This window comes from Aotus nancymaae, unplaced genomic scaffold (assembly GCF_030222135.1).
Source record: "Aotus nancymaae isolate 86718 unplaced genomic scaffold, 86718_ANA_hifiasm-v0.15.2.pri h1tg000008l, whole genome shotgun sequence".
Lineage (NCBI taxonomy): Eukaryota > Metazoa > Chordata > Mammalia > Primates > Aotidae > Aotus > Aotus nancymaae.
The window spans coordinates 25862483-25879439 of record NW_026988419.1 but is presented as its reverse complement, the minus strand read 5'-3'; the positions used below and the strand labels follow the sequence as shown (position 1 = coordinate 25879439).

The following is a 16957-nucleotide window of genomic DNA, read 5'->3' as shown; positions in this document are numbered from 1 at the left end:
CTGCAGGTGAGCAATGAGCATATAAAGAGGTCCCATATAAAGCTCTCCTGTCTTTCCGCTTTCTTTTCATTCCTTCACATTTTCCACCCTACTGAGGAAGCCTGGACCTTTTATTGGGCACTTGATGACTGCTCACCCCCTCACCCCAGTTAGATGTGCAGTCTCTCTCCTCGATCACAAAAACATGAAGCATGGAGTAGTGGCTCGGTGTCCCGGACCCCTGTTTGAACCCTGTACAGTTGTTCCCTGATGAAAATCCTAATGCAGTTGGTTTTCCTCCAAATGTGTACAACACATATTATGCTCCTTTGATCAAAATTATGCAAAGAACCTGATGTTTACTTTTCATTATATCTTACAGATAACAGTTGGTGCTTGAATGACCTATCTGGTGTTTCACTGTCCTTGTCTCTTGAATTCTGTTTGGAGGAAGGGGAGGTGTGCACATGTACAACTGTGGTTGGTTTGTTTGTTTTCCCGAAACTATTTTCTTTTTTGTTTAGAGAAAGAAAGAAAGGAAAAGAATAAAGAAAAGAAGGAAAAAGGAAGAGAAAGAGAGAGAGAGAATGGGAGTATTGCTTTCTTGCCCAGGCTAGAATGCAGTTTAGTAATGGGTATTGAAAACCTCTTTTTACCAATAATTATGCTTGTACTTGATGTAAACAGGAAGGAATAAGGGAAGAAAATAACAAACGAGCAGTCAACCAATATTTCATTTAAACCTATGAAATGCTATGCGATTACGGAGGAGTGATTTACTTCCAATTATGTAGTCACTTATGGAATAGGTGTGAGGTGGTAATGTATGTTTTATGTATTTGAAGTGGAGAGTTCTATAAATGTTTATTAAGTTTACTTGTTCCGGGTCTGAGTTCAAGTCCTGGATGTCCTTGTTAATTTTCTGTCTCGTTAATCTATCATTAGCTCTTCTTGTTACATTGATCCTTTTGCCATTATGTAATGTCCTTCTTTGCCTCTTTTGCTCTTTGTTGCTTTAAAGTCTATTTATCAGAGGTGAGAATTGCATCTCCTGCTTTTTATTTATTTGTTTATTTTTACTCTCTGATTGGTTGATAAATCTTCCTCCTTCTCTTTGTTTTGAGTCTTTGTGTATCGTTGCATGTGAGATGGGTCTGGATGCAGCATACCAGTGGGTTTTGGCTTTTTATCCAATTAGAATATATATAACTTTAATATTGGCATTTAATGCTAGCTGGCTGTTTTGCCCATTAGTTAGTGTAAATTTTTCGTTGTGTTAATGTTCTTTTCTTTTTGATATATTTTTGGAAAGGCTGATATTGGTTGTTCCTTTATATGTATAGTGCTTCTTTCAGAAGCTCTTGTAAAGCAGGCCTGGTGGTGGTGAACTCTCTAAGTACTTGTTTGTTCACAAGGGATTTAATTTTTCCTTCGATTATAAAGCTTAGTTTGGCTGGATATGAAATTCTGGGTTGAAAGTTCTTTTCTTTAAGGATGTTAAATATTGGTCCCCACTCTTTCCTGGCTTGCAGGGTTTCTGCTGAGAGATCTGCTGTAAGTCTGATAGGTTTCCCTTTATGGGTAACCTGACCTTTCTCTCTGGCTGCCCTTAGTACTTTCTCCTTCATTTCAACCCTAATAAATCTGGCAATTATGTGTCTTGGGGTTGGTCTTCTTGAAGAATATCTTTGTGGTGTTCTCTGTATTACCTGGAGTTGAATATTACCCTGCCTTGCCAGGTTGGGAAAGTTTTCCTGAATGATATCCTGAAGAGTATTTTCCAACTTGGATTCATTCTCTTCATCACATTCAGGTACACCTATCAAACGTAAATTAGGTCTTTTCACATAGTCCCATATTTCCTGGAGACTTTGCTCATTCCTTTTCATCCTTTTTTCTCCAATCTTGTCTTCTCGTTTCATTTCACTGAGCTGGTTCTCGACTTCTGATATCCTTTCTTCTACTTGATCAATTCGACTGTTTAAACTTGTGCATGCTTCGCGAAGTTCTCATGTTGTGTTTTTCAGCTCCATCAATTCACTTATATTCCTCTCTAAATTGTCCATTCTCATTAACATTTCGTCAAACCTTTTTTCAAGGTTCTTAGTTTCTTTGCATCGGGTTAGAACAAGTTCTTTTAATTCACAGAAGTTTCTTATCACCCACGTTTTGAAACCTGCTTCTGTTATTGGAACACACTCGTAATCTATTAAGCCTTGTTCCGTTACTGATGAGGAATTGCAATCCCCTGTAGAGGGAGAGGCATTCTGATTTTGAGTATTCTCTGCCTTTTTACGCTGATTTCTTCCCTTCATTATATATTTATCCGTCTGTTGTCTTTGTAATTACCGACTTTCTAACTAGATCTCTGAGCAGACGTCCAACTTGTTGATTCCCAGCTCCGAAATCTGAGCAATCCACTGCGCCGGCCAAAACAGCTGCCCGGGAATCTCCCGACTCTGCCCCAAAAACTGGCACGCTAAGGCACCAGCAAAACTGCCACACTGGCCACAAAAGTCGCCCTGGCGACACGTGGGGCTCTTCTGCTGGGAATCTCCTGGTCCGTGAGCAACAAATGTTCGTCTGAAAGTGTGGCGTCCTCTCGTTCTCTGTGCTTTCACTGGGAACTACGAGCCCGAGCTGCTAATGATCAGCCATCTTGGATCTCTCTTGAGACTATTTTCTTAGCCTGAACTTGAACATATTAATATAGCATTTTGATTTTCTATTACTATAAAAACAAGTTTCCACAAATAAAGGCTTACTACAACACTCATTTATTATCTCACCAGATCTATGGGTCAGAAGTCTGGGCAGATTTTAGCTCAATTGGTTTCTCTGCTCCAGATTCCATAAGGCCAAATCAGGGTGTTGGCGGAGCCACATTCTTTTTTGGAGGCTATGGGGAGGAACCTGCTTCCAAATTCAGGTTGTTGACAACATTTTGTTCTTGCAGTTGTAGGAATGAGGCACTGAAACCAAGGCACTGAAGAAGCCCAGAATAAAATCCAGAGACTCAGCTGGATCTAGATGCAACAATACAGCTTTCTTTTGTGGCTGTCAGTGGGGGATTGCCCTTAGCTCCCAAAGACCTTTTCAGTCCTTGCAGGTGGCCCCCCACATCTCAGAGCAAGCAACAGCACTTCAAACCCTTCTCACACTTGGAATCTCTCTGATTCCCTCTCCTGCTTCCTATTCCACTGCATCTCTATGACTTCAAAGCAGAGAAAACTCTGCTTTGAAGGGCTTGTGTGAGTAGATTGGGCCCACCTGGATACTACATGTCCAAGACCTTAATTACATCTGCAAAGTTCACCGTGATATACAAAGTAACATACTCACAGGTTCCAAGGATGAGGGCTTGGACATCTTTGGAGAGCAACTCTGCCTATCCCATATAGCTTATCAATTCTGCTCCTTATCATTCTCTCTGTTTCAAAACAACTCATGCTTTTAATGGTTAAAAAAAAAAAACTATTGTGTTTGAGGATTTCATTATCTGGTCATTAAAATAGTATATACAGTTATGGAGTAGGCATATTTCACTAGGCTTTTCTAGAGTTTCTATAAAACACCCTCCCAGAGCAATTTTTACTCTATGCTCACCAAGTAGCATTCCGATTAAAATTCACTTCTCAGGTAACTTGATATCAGAAAGATACTTCCTAGGATGGAGAATGCATATGATTGAGCCAATAGAAATCTAAGTATATACTAAACATGTTAATATACAAATTAAAGTATAAATATATATTTATATTTTAAACTGTAAACTATATGTTATTATTTTAAACTATAAACGTATAAATATATTGAGATAAACACATATTTAAATGATGGTATTCTGATTTATACATTGGCGTCAACTGGATTTGGTAATATAACCCAATAACCAAAAGAACGATCATGTTTCAGAGTACTTAAAACATCCAGTGTTCTGACTTTCATATGGTAGCTTAAATGAGGTGATCCTCTGAATGACTGAGTCAGCAGATCCATACAACATTCTCATTATGGTCCCCCTCCCCAGAAAATCAGTATCAAAGAAGAATATTAGAAGATAATTTTTACAGATGCTAACTGATACAACATAAGCATATAAGCTTTCCAAGAGTGTCTATCAAGGCATAAGAGCCAGTAGCCCAGGACCTTGTGAGAGCACACTGGTGATTACTAAGTATGTCTAAACAAAGGATAATGAGGAACAAGCCATCTGTAAGACGTGCCACTTACCTAGCTACCTCTCTTGGAATCTTGATTATAATTGTTAATGGGTTCCATTTGGCATCTCAAACAATTCCTGGAGATGTTTTTTATCAATGGATATTATACAGATAACTAAAGAATCCCACACTATGGTATGGGAACCAAATTTAGGTACATTTATGTATGTATGAGACAGCCAAGTATAAAGGGGTCCCTGGAGAACTTCCAACTGGCCTGCTCACAGGGAGAAATGCACACTGGGGTGGAGCCTCAGGAAGTTCATGCTGTTTCCAGCTGGAAGGAGCCTGGCCTCTCCTGTCTTGGGTGGTACCTGGAAATCAATCTGTGAGGTAGGAAGCCTACTAGCAAGACTCTCGCTTTGCTCAGAGTCCCTGTTTCCCTTTTTTTCCTTTTCATCCAATAAACCCTGCCCTTCTCACCCTTCAAAGCATCTGCAAGCCTAATCTTTCATGGTGTGTGACAAGAACCCAGCTTTTAGCTGAACCAAGAAGAAAGTCCTATAACACATATATACATGCATGTATACACCACATGTGTGTGTGCATTTAAATAGGATCCATGTGGGTGTGGGGTTGATTTACAACCCCCTGTGACTTGGCTGCAGCTCATATTGTCTGTGTGGATATTGGGTCTGCATCAGAACCCTAAACCCTGCTCCTTTTGTAGTTACACCATCTTGGTTTTCAAGCTGCCATATTCTTTTATTATCATTAGATACCACATCCTATTTTTCTTTCTTTATCACAACTCAACTTCTGGAATGAGTATTCTTGGTCCACTGCTTCATCACCATACATCAGAATTGCTGGAATTTTACTTTTATTACTATACTATTTTCTTCTTTTAACTTTCTCTGTACTTTTGTGTTTACTATTATTTATTATTCTGTTACTTTTCTCACTCTGCTAGAATTTGTGCACTCTCAGTAAGCTCTTAAATCACTAGTCTAGGAAGAGAACAAGTAGGTCAAAGAGGAAAGAGGAGCCACTTGCCAAATTCCAGTTTCAGGTGGACACCATGAATATATCACAGAACAGCTCAACTGCCCAGGACTTTCAGAAAAGCTTGGTTTTCATTAGATTCTCCTCCAACTCTTTCATAATCTAGGCTTCCTGCCCTGTGTTAATTATATTTCTGACCCAAAACCAACAAACTAAGAGGCTGCATGTTGTGATGGAAAGTGCGTTGGACCAGATGCCAAAAACTGTGAGGTTTAGGGCCAACTCTGAAGCTAACCAGCTGTGTGACCTTGAACAAGTCGTTTCACCTCTCAGACCCGTTGTCCCCTCACTTCTTCAATGAACAGTTGATAAGAGTTTGTCCATGATTTCTTCCAGGTCAAAATTATGTCATTCTTTGACCCTAATTCTCTTTCTTTTTACTGGTAGTATATAATATATAATAACATAGTTTACAATTCTTATGGTCCAGGTTAAGATTTATTACTACTTCCTACTAAACATAAATTACTACTCATAAATTACATAACACCAAAAATGAAAACTTATGTGCAATTACAAAAAAAAGTTTTGTTAGATTTATTTGAGGTATGATTCAGCAAATGAGGTATTTAACACACCATATGAAAGCAAATCTTAGTTTTAAAACCCAGTAAATAAAAACTGGATCTGAGAAACTGGAGCTAAGATTGGCTGGGGTCCATCATCTTTATGAGAGTAGAGGGACTTAGAATACACCATTTATCTAAGAACTGGGCAGATAATCTGTAGCAAGAGGGCAGGGGGTGGTAAATTAGTGGGAAAATTAAAGATACATTTTCCCCGGCTGTTTGATTTTTCATGCTGTTGAGTTTTAAAGTTACAGTATGTAACCAGAATATGAAACATCACTGGGAGGAAGGGAACTCATTTAATATTATGTTAGTTGTAGAATTATAACTAGGTGTAAAGCAAAGAAAGTAGTTATCTATTATTCATTCCTTCTGAATAGACATTTCCTGTCTGTGAATACAAAGCATGACTAGAATTCACTTGCTGAAACTCAGAGATGCTATAAGAGAACATTTCATTTTCATTTGATCTGACCTTGTGTATGATAATGGAGCTTCTTTAAAACACTGATGCTTGTCTGTTCTCCTTATATTATACCCATGAGAATGATTCCTATTCCTGACCTCATAGATGGGGAAATTAACCTCAGAGAATTTTAGAGACTTGTCCAAGGTCATTGCCAGGCTCAATCTCTTTAGACAGTCCTGAACGGGTGTGGCCACAAAAATCAGTGAAGTTAGTTATCTGTGTATCTATATATGACTTCCTATATTATATAAAGTATTTCTCTCACTGATAACTAAGCACATCCAATCTAGCATGTCAGATTGACCAGAAACTAACACACATTCTATTCATTCCAAATATCCCTAGCTGCTTAGTGAACCTGTGAATGAATTAAAGATTGCTTCTCAGCATGATGATACAAAAAAAATTTCCTGGCTAGAGACATTGTACCAGACATAGATGTGTTGGACATAGACGTACTAGATATAATTAAGCCTTATGCTCAACTGCTAAATCAACTGCTCTGCCTCTTGACCGAGGCCTTGATTTGAACCAAAGCATAAAACCCAAACTATAAAGAATCTCAATAAACTGAGATAAGACCTTCTTGGTTTTCTCCTGTTTTTGGTTTTTCAAATTAAGTTACGAGCTAAAGCAACTTTAAAATTCAGACCGTTTTGACCTAGAATCTAATCTACTATTTTCTAAAAATTATTAAGTCAGAATATAATCCCATCGAATTGATATGTCATCCAGTTCAAGCCCTCCAAAAATTGATAAATGAATAGATAGGTAAGTGGAGGGATGGAGAGATGAAATGGATGAATTCCCCTGACAGGACTGCAGTTATTTCCTCCAACCTCTAAAACTACATAATATACCTCTTCACCTAAATACCCACTTGCTGAAATCCTGTACTGATTAAAAAATGAACTTAACAAATTTTCTCTGATGAGCTTTTTATCATGTTCACAGACACAGAAGTCTGATATAAAGTAGCAACACAAGAATAAACAAACCTATAATCTGGAGTAGCAGCTCCGGGGACAATAACGAGGTTTTCCAATCTCCCAGATCATAATTAACCGTGTAAAGAATTAAAGAGAAGTTCAGGAAGGAGTGCTTAAACCTTTTTGTAAATTTAAAAACAAGTAATGATCTCCATTGCTGTTCTCCAGGTTTATTCAAATTTAGACAATTAGGACAATTAAATATAAAATAGAGACAGCTCTAAAGAGGGAGCTACAACAAAGCAGAATAATTGCTGGGACTGGCTATCAAATTTACATAAAAAAAGATTAAAAAGCTGATTTACATTTAAAAAACAAGATCAGGCAATATCTAAAATAGATAACACAACCTACTGAGAAAAGCTCTTTTCATCAATAAAGGAGAAGCAAAGGTGATTATACATAACAAAACTAATCTTCTATATTGGTTTAATCACCTAAAACCACTTTAACTGTTTATTTGGGAACCATTTTCTGGGGAAAAAAAAATATTGCATGTAAAAGCGTCTAATTTCTAGGTTGCAATAAAACACAGACACCATCAAGATCATGCTCACATATTCTCAGCTCATTACCTGCTCTCTTCTCTAGATCCTGTCTTCTCTTGGTTATCAAAAATTCTTACCACTTACAAATTCACTCATTCTAGAACTTGAAAATTTGCCATGTAATTAATATAACAGATGCTTCCAGAACAGACGCCTGCTTATTGTTACAGCTTCTCACGAACAAAGTAGATTATAAACATTTTTCCTTCCTGGACTAAGCACTTACATGGCATTTTGAGCTTTTTTCAAAAACAAAAAAGAACATAATTACCTGAATTTTAATATGTACTGTAGGATAGGGAAAAAAATCTCTTTTTCTCTTTATCCATCTTAGGTTCTCCACGTGGGACTCTACAAATTAGGCTAACAAAAGACAGAGTAACAAGAGAAAAGTGTACACATTTATTTAATGTAAGTTTTACATGACATGGGAGCCTTCATCAGAAAATAAAGACCCAAAGAAATGATTAAGCTCAAGTATTTTTATACCAGATTTGATAAAGAGTACAAAGTCATGCAAAAACATGATAGGACAAAAGGTTATGAACTAAGGTAGTAAACTGAAAGAAACGTAGCAAGGCCTGTTCATTCTGATTTCTCATAGTGTGTCCTGTCCAATAAGTCCAAAAAGACTTACTGGCTTTGGTTCTGAATCTCTTGGTAGGTACTTTCAGTTTAAAAGAAAGAAAAATAAGAAGAAAAAAGGCCAGGCATATTTGCTTTGCCCTTGCTGAAATAATAAGACATTTGAAATGATTTTTTTTAAGAGCTCTATGGTCAGAAGTTAGCTTAATAAAAAGATGACATTCAGGCTACAATTTTTGTTAAGTCCTCTCTGTTGTCCTCTCTATTGGATCCTGCTTCTATCTGTTAAACACACATTCTGAATGAGGAGACCCCCTAAACAGGCTTTGTGTGAGCAACAAGGCTGTTTATTCACCTGGGTACAGGCGGGCTAAATCTGAAAAGATTGTCAGTGGAGGGCAGTGAGATAGGAGTTGGTTTTATAGGTTTGGGGTAGGCAGTGGAAAGTTACAGAAGTTACAGTTCAGGGCAGTTTTTGCAAGCTGGAAGGGAGTCATAGGATCTGGAGTCACAAGGTTGACCAAGGTCACTTACAAAGTCCGGTTGCCTTATCAGCTGAGGTGTGAATAAGGAACAATAGAAGAATGCCTCAAAGTTAATTAGGCACTGCAGGGGTTGGTCATTTTTTCCCTTTTTGTGGTTTTCCAGTTACTTCAGACTTTCTAGTTCTAGGAACTCATCTGGAGTGTACGGGCAGGTCACAGAGGTTACCACACTGTCCATGGTACAGTCAGTCAGCTTAAAAAACCTTACATTATCATGGGAATGTCTCAGTCTATTGAAACCTCTCTTACTGAACCCCTGCTAACTAGTTAGCACCTCTGTCCACATTTTTTTTTTTCTTGGCATAATTTTTGCTGAAGATAACTTGGAAATTCGTGTACCTTTTTGGGAAACTTGAGACCTCCCCAAACTAGCTCCTCTAGGACTTCTTTCCATTTGCTTCTGTGCTCCTCCTTCCTCCTTTTGCCACTTACAATCTGCCATCCAGTTCCCTTGAATCCTTGATTTACTCTCCTTCAAATCCTTACCTCCTCCTCCTTTTGGTGGTCAGTGAATGGGAGCTTACTAACAGGAAACACCAAAGGTAAGAAAACATTCAGTGTCTGTAGACAAACTTTAGATAGGCTTCTAGACCTTCTCCTGGACTATCTGTGTACATCTTTGTAAAATCCTGTAATGAATTCCTATGATTTTATGTTGCCTCAGCATCCTTTTGAGTCCTCCTCTGTCTAATTGACACACCTTAAACTCTTTCTTGGAAAAACTTGCATTCTTTCTCTCTGCCTTTGAGATATAAATTTTCTACCATTTCTTCTCTAGAATTTGGTCATTACCTTTTGGAAATACTGTTGTCCTTTGATATCCACAGATGATTGGTTCTAGTACCTCCCACAAATACCAAAATCCATGGATGCTCAAGTCCCTGTTATAAAATAAGATAGTATTTGCATATAACCTATGCACATCTTCCCATATACTTATATAGTACAGAGAAGCTAAATAGATTGAAATTTGTTTGAAAACGTGAAAAATTTCTTCTAGAAATTATGAAATGATGAATGCTGATATAAGAGAGTTCATAATGTTTGCTAGCTTTCACTAGAAATTAAGGCTACTAAGAGTTAAACATTATAATTAATGTATGTAATTAACTGCCAGAAAATATAAGGAAAAACTCTCTTTGCTTGGCAATAAGATGCATTTGATAAGGAAAGTTATATAAATGACACATTTTTGTTTTTTAAATAGGCTGAATGAATTTTTTTAAAAAAGGTGTTAAATGATTTATGGAAAGGTTATCTTTTGTGATCGAAACTAAGATTGGATGGATTTATTAAAGGATTTTATTTAAAATTAGCTTCAGCATTAATAGTACACTAATGCAAAAGTGGAATCTGGTCTTCTCTGTTAAAATAACAAAGTTTTCTAGAAGTATCAGTCTAAGAATATGAAGAGTTTTTTTTTTTCACCTTTTCCGTAATTGACCTAGAAAAAAAGATTTTGTGTTTTATCAAGATCATTTTTTTTATGTTGTATTTTATTAGGTCTTCAATTACTTTTTATTCACAACTATGCAAGCTTTGTATTAGCCTTTAAAATCTTTTTTTTTTTTTCTTGCTCACCTTCAACTGTCTTGACCGAGTTATAGCCTTTAAAAACAATCCAGGAATTTGAGGCTGCAGTGAGCTATTCTTGTGCCACTACACTCCATCCTGGTTGACAGAGCAAGACCCTATCTCTAAAAAAATGTTAAAAAAAATAGAAAATATTTTTTTCTATTTAAAATTGCCACTTTAATTAGATAGCCAAGATCATATTTGTTTTATTTGACAAAATTTGACATTTTTGACATACTTCCCAAAATCAAATTCTAAATTAAGTCTTTTTGACCTTGAACTTACTTTGGGATTTACCAGTTAGGCCTCTTGAAAGCTACAAAATATGTGTTTCTCACCTTGTAAAAGAAAGATTAAAATCATTGGCTTACATCTATTTGATGCATTAAATTATATAGTAAGTGTGGTCAAACAATGAGTAATGCTAAACCTAGAATTATACTTAGAAGCATATTATTGATATGAAAATGTATGAGATATTTAAAAGCCTAATGGTATCAGCAATAATTCTGGTAATTACGTTAAAATGTTATATCCACAGAAATAACTAAATTTCCTTGTCAATTGCTGATCATAATGAACTCTCATCAGATTTTTAACTATGGCCATATTAAGTCTTTGTCATGTACAGGCGATTATTGTTTTGATTTTTTTCCATCAGTGATAATCTAAAACTGCTTTTCTTCTAAAAGATTCATAGAAAAGAATTTGACAAATACTCTTGAATACAGGTTTTTAATAACCATAAGATCATACTATTGGACTGTGTGAGAATTTTCAGAACTCTAAGAAATGAATGGCTTCATGAAACTGCCAAGCAAGATCAAGCAGAACAAGAATTAATTACATGATACTGAACTGATGAAGGCAATATTTTTATGACTTTTAATTTGAAATTTTTAAATTTGAAATTTGGTTCTTATTGTAAATGTTTTCTTTTACAGATTTAAAAAAACTATTTCTCTTAAGCTTTCTAGAGCTTACAGAGATTTGGTAGCATAGACTTTTGTGAACAACATTGGAACAATTATGTTTTCTCCCAACCTGATCCTGCTAGAATTCAGAAACTATTTGTGAGTATTCTTATTTTTATGGCAACATACTTATTTACATAAGTTTAATAAAAATATGTTCTCCTTGTAACAGGACATAATTAGAAATACTGGTTATATTACCAAGGCTTTGACTGGAATGCTATATTTTCGAATATGACCAGAAAACTTTAAAGAACTAAGGTTGACTTTTTGGAGCCAATATAGTCCTCGCTTGGATAAACTGGACTGGTACTTTGAAAGCATGGTTCACATGGTTGCCTACTAAAGAATGTCACCTCTTGGCAGGACCAGGAACCTCAGGATATTTTGGGGACCTAAAGCAGAGTGGAATTCAGCACAATCTAGAAATACTTCAGGTGAATTTTAATGGTGAATCTTTGGCTTGGCCTCCTGGCCTCAAGAGGCTTTTCAGTGTCTAATCTGAGACTCCTTATAAAACATTCCAGCAAAGCAAATTTAAAGACAGCCTAGCCGGGTGCGGTGGCCCACGCCTGTAATCCCAGCACTTTGGGAGGCCGAGGTGGGTGGATCACGAGGTCAAGAGATTGAGACCATCCTGGCCATGGTGAAACTCCGTCTCTACTAAAAATACAAAAATTAGCCGGGCGTGGTGGCACACGCCTGTGGTCCCAGCTACTTGGGAGGCTGAGGCAGAAGAATCGCTTGAACCCAGGAGGCGGAGGTTGCAGTGAGCAGAGATTGCGCCACTGCACTCCAGCCTGGGCGACAGAGCAAGACTCTGTCTCAAAAAAAAAAGACAGCCTATGTGGCCAATTACTATTCTTTATGAACTTGTGTAAATAATCAGGTCAAGTTTAATGAGACTAAATTTATTTTGCAAACAAATTAGTTTACTCTGATTATCTTTGATAGAAATGGAGGTGAATATAGAGAGAAAAATTTTGTTTCAGAAGAAAACTATAGCACACCCAGTATTAGATCCTAGCTCATTGTGTTTGAAAGTTTGTTATCCACCTGAAATCTGGGCTGGATCTTGAATTTCTCTAGTTTCCTCCAATATCTAGCTATGACTCTCCAAACTAATATTTCCAGTTTTCCTCCCAGTCTTTTGGCTTGGAATCACTAAAAATAAAAGCACCCCTTTTTTTGAAGCACTGCAAGATAAAATTAGATGGCTTGATACAGACTTCAGAGAAATTACTACAAGAGCTATGTAGAGACAACCTTTGGGCCTGCTGCTATGTGGACTACTCAGAAAGCCCAGTGGAACACCTGATGCAAACTGCAAACAAGGAAAATCTGCCAGATCATCACTGCCTGCCCCTGCTCCAGCCAGAGATGCTTAAGTCCAGCATCTAGAAATCTTGACTGGCTGCCCTCCTGAATTAAAAACTGAGTTTATAGTTTGTTCTAACCATTAAACTTTTTTTGTTGTTATCGTTTCCATAGAAATGCCTCTTGCTACATATCTGATTGTTTCCACTGCATTAGTGCCTAACTTTAGTGGAAGCCACTTGCAGCACCTCTGGCCTAAAGTGAGACAACTGCTTTTTAACTCGACTGAGCTAGGACTGAGAGGTCTCGTTCAATGGCTATGAGACAATCCACCAACCCAATTTCTAGATGTGAAACTTCTTGAGGAAATTTCAGACAGGGGAATATTGGGGCTCAGAAAATGAAATCTCAAAGTATGGCACTTTGGTGTGCTGAGTACTTTGAACTAAAAAAGAGTGGAAAGCCTCAGAAGCATGATCTCTATGACCTTTTCCCCGCCCTCCTATCTCTCACTCCTTTCACTCCCCTGAAGTGAGGCATAGAAACCAAAATTTCTCTTCCCCAAGGCGGGCCATAGAAACTAGAACCCCTATCCCCAAAAGCAAGCCATAAAACCTAGAAAGGTCATTCTCTCCCTTTTCCCCTCCTCCTTGAAGACTCTCATTCCAGAGGGAGGATGTCCCATACCCAGGAGGAAAGAATGCTACACAGAGAGACCAAGAAGACTCTGAACAAACAGGCCTTGCTGGGTTTTCCCCTTTTTGTCCAACACATTTCTATATGGCTGGCCATTCTTCATCAAACATAAGCATAAAAATAGATAGTTTTTCCTAGGTCTTTGGGTCTTCATTTCTGAGGCTCCTACATAATGTAAAACTTTAATTAAATGAATTTGTTATGCTTTTCTCTTGTTAACCTGACTTTTGTTGTAGGAGTGCAGGCCATGACCTAAAGGTCATGAGGGCTGAAGAAGGGCATTCATTATACATTTCACCCCTACAAGCTTGAGGAATCAAAAGCAGCTAAGCAGATCTTAAAATTGACAGATTAATTGCCATTAATATATATTTTTATTCCTAGAGTTTCTTGTTAAATTACCCTAGAAGAAAAAATTTACAATTATTCCAAACATTAATTTGAATTTATTTAAAAAATAAACAAAAAAAAGCAAACAAACAAAACACGTAAAGGGCTACAAATTTGGGGAAATTTCTATTTTAATCAATGTATACAGAAGCAATGAAATGCCTATAACATCAAGAGCTCTCAATATATCAACAAACCACAAATCAAACGAGAATAAAAACAAAATTCAAACTTGAGACAAGTAAGGTAAAGACAAATTAGACTTTAAACTGTTTTGCAAATTCTCTCAAAATATGCTCATACTCTAGAAGCCATGTCTTTAAACTCTTCATGTGAAGAGTGCCTATTGGGCGGGTGTTGAACAATGAGAACACATGGACACAGGGAGGCGAGCACCACATACTGGAGTCTGTTGGCAGGGGACTCAGGGAGGGGCAGCATGGGGTAGGGAATTGGAGAGGGATAACATGGGGAGAAATGCCAGATATAGGTGATGGGGATGGAGGCAGCAAACCACATTGCCATATATATACCTATGCAAAAATCCTTCATGTTCTTCACATGTACCCCAGAACCTAAAATGCAATAAAATATATATATAAATAAAAATGAAAATTAAAAAGTACCCATTGTACATTAATTAGATGGAATATTTATGATTGCATGTATTTGTGAATAATATACAAAGTATTTGCATGTTATAAAAGACTTCAAATATGAGCTGGCCAAGTTGGGAATTACTTCTATTTTTTATCAAATCAATCCTGTTTTCCCACTCATTTCTATTATAAATCAGAAATGCGTTCCTATAGAAAACAAAAAAGAAAGTCTCGCTCCCCCACAAAAAAGTAATAATAGTAAGAACAGGAGAGTTCTGTGGCCTTTTGGAACTGTTGACCCTAGCATATTGAGCTCCCTAGAAACTCAAAACATTTGCATTTTTACTGTGGGAAGGTATCAATGTGTACTTCTCCTTATCATGTGAGTATTTGTAACTTTCCACATCTAGTTTATTTAAAAGTAATACCTATAAAAAGTCACAAAAGGTAGAGAATAAAATAAATTTAAAGACAGGACATTAACCCTCACACATATAGAATGAAACAACAGCATACTATAAGCTCATATAGTAACAGTATTCCAAAACTTTAAACTTCTGCTAATATTTGTAGTTCTTCTCCCATGAGTATAACCCCAAAGCACTTCCCAGAGATGAGAGCACCCTGGGATTGAGATGAAGAGAGAGAATGAGCTAAAACTAAATTATATCTTCAGTTTTGCCACCAATATTCTCTAGGACTTGGTCAGTGGCTTCTCCTCAGAGCATCTTAACTTACCCATCAGCAAAAGGACCTCAATGCCTTTCCTGCCAAACTCTAAGAGAAAATGAAGGTCACTCCGAATCCCTGTTATAAAGGTCCTATAAACATCTATAGCTGTTATTATATGAAAACATGCTTCAGCCCCAGATACAACTATTTCAACTACATAGGCAACACAACCAGGGAGAGAAGACAAAAGCTCACTTTCCCTAAGTAACTGTATGAACTGGAATCTAGTCAGTGGTCACTTGTGTCATATTTTTAATGTCCATAATAGGCTAAAATATAAAATATACAAAAGACACAGCCTGTACGTTAACAAGTATTCAAGGTAAAAAGGAAGTGGTCAAAAACACACAATAATAAGACAAAAACATATAGTAAGAAATGCTATTGTATAAAGAGATAAACAATGAATGAATCTCACAGGCATAACAATGAGCTAAAGAGGCAAGATACAGAGGAATACACGCTGTGTGGTTCCATTTATATGAAGTTCAAGAACAGGTGCAACTAGGTCAGGCACTGTGGCTCACGCCTGTAATCCTAACACTTTGGGAGGCTGAGGCAGGCAGATCACTTGAGGTCAGGAGTTCAAGACCAGCCTGACCAACATGGTGAAATCCTGTCTCTATTAAAAATTACAAAAAATTGGCCGGGCATGGTGGCACACACCTGTAGTCCCAACTACTCGGGAGGTTGAGGCAGAAGGATCACTTAAAACTGGGAGGTGCAGGTTACAGTGACCCGAGATGGTGTCACTGTACTCCAGCCTGAGTGACAGAGCAAGACTCCATCTCAAAAAAAAAAAAGAGATTTGTGTATGTTATACCACAAAATAATTTTTTTAAATGAAGAAAGTCTTTAGATGCCTTAAATGTGATTGAATGTAGCTGTGTGGAATTATAATGAATGAAGGCCAGTGACATGGTTTGGATGTTTGTCCTCACCAAATCTCATGTTGAAATGTGATCTCCAGTGTTAGCAGTAGCCTGCTGGGAAGTTATCTGGATCATGGGGGTGAATTCCTGATGAATGGCTTGGCACCATCCCCTTGGTGATCAGTGAGTTCTCACTCAGTTAGTTCACGTGAAATCTGGTTGTTTAAGAGAGTCTGGAACTCTCTCTTATTCCCACTCTCGCCATGTGACACTCCTGCTCCTCCTTCATCTTCTGCCATGATTGGAAGCTTCCTCAGGCCCTCAGCAGAAGCAGATGCCAGCACCATGCTTCCTGTACCGCCTGCAGAACCATGAGCCAAAACAAAGCACTTTTCTTTATAAATTACCTAGTCTTGGATATCTCTTTATAGCAACATAAGAACAGACTAACAGTCAGAGGGATTCAGGGCTGCCTGGGGTGGCCAAGGAGGAGGACGGTCCCTCAGAAATTATTTAGAAATGTGGTTTCTGCATGATGAGGGACTTGACTTGGCAAAAAAGATACTGCCCACGAGGAATACCAAGAGGTTTCTAGACAGACAAAGACTGTATTTCCAAGCTATGAAAAATAACTACAACGAACACTAAAGACTCAAAGCCAAACGACCTGGCTCTCAGCAGAACAAATGGCAAACATATTCTGGGACTCAAGAATTTGGGTGACATTTGCTAGCCTGAGACAGTTTCGGGTCAGAATATTTAAAGTCTTCTCACAATTTGTGAAACTTAGACCCTCCAACAACTGATGATGTCCACAGACGCCTCAGATGCAGTCATCAAAATGCCATCTATTTATTCTGAGAGCATTCAGAGACACAGTCATGGGCGGA

General features: G+C 37.6%; 1 protein-coding gene across 3 annotated transcripts in view; it reads right to left on the bottom strand.

Moving 5' to 3' along the window:
* Window positions 1–16957, bottom strand: part of KLF7 (KLF transcription factor 7) — a 482827-nt gene that overhangs the window by 395230 nt on the left and 70640 nt on the right. Inside the window, exon 5 of one of the 3 annotated variants that reach the window (XM_064373105.1) lies at window positions 14398–14439. The exons of the other annotated variants lie outside the window; for them this stretch is intronic. The gene's annotated coding sequence lies outside the window, so the exon portion shown is untranslated. The remainder of the gene's footprint in view (window positions 1–14397; window positions 14440–16957) is intronic. 3 annotated transcript variants of the gene reach the window in all.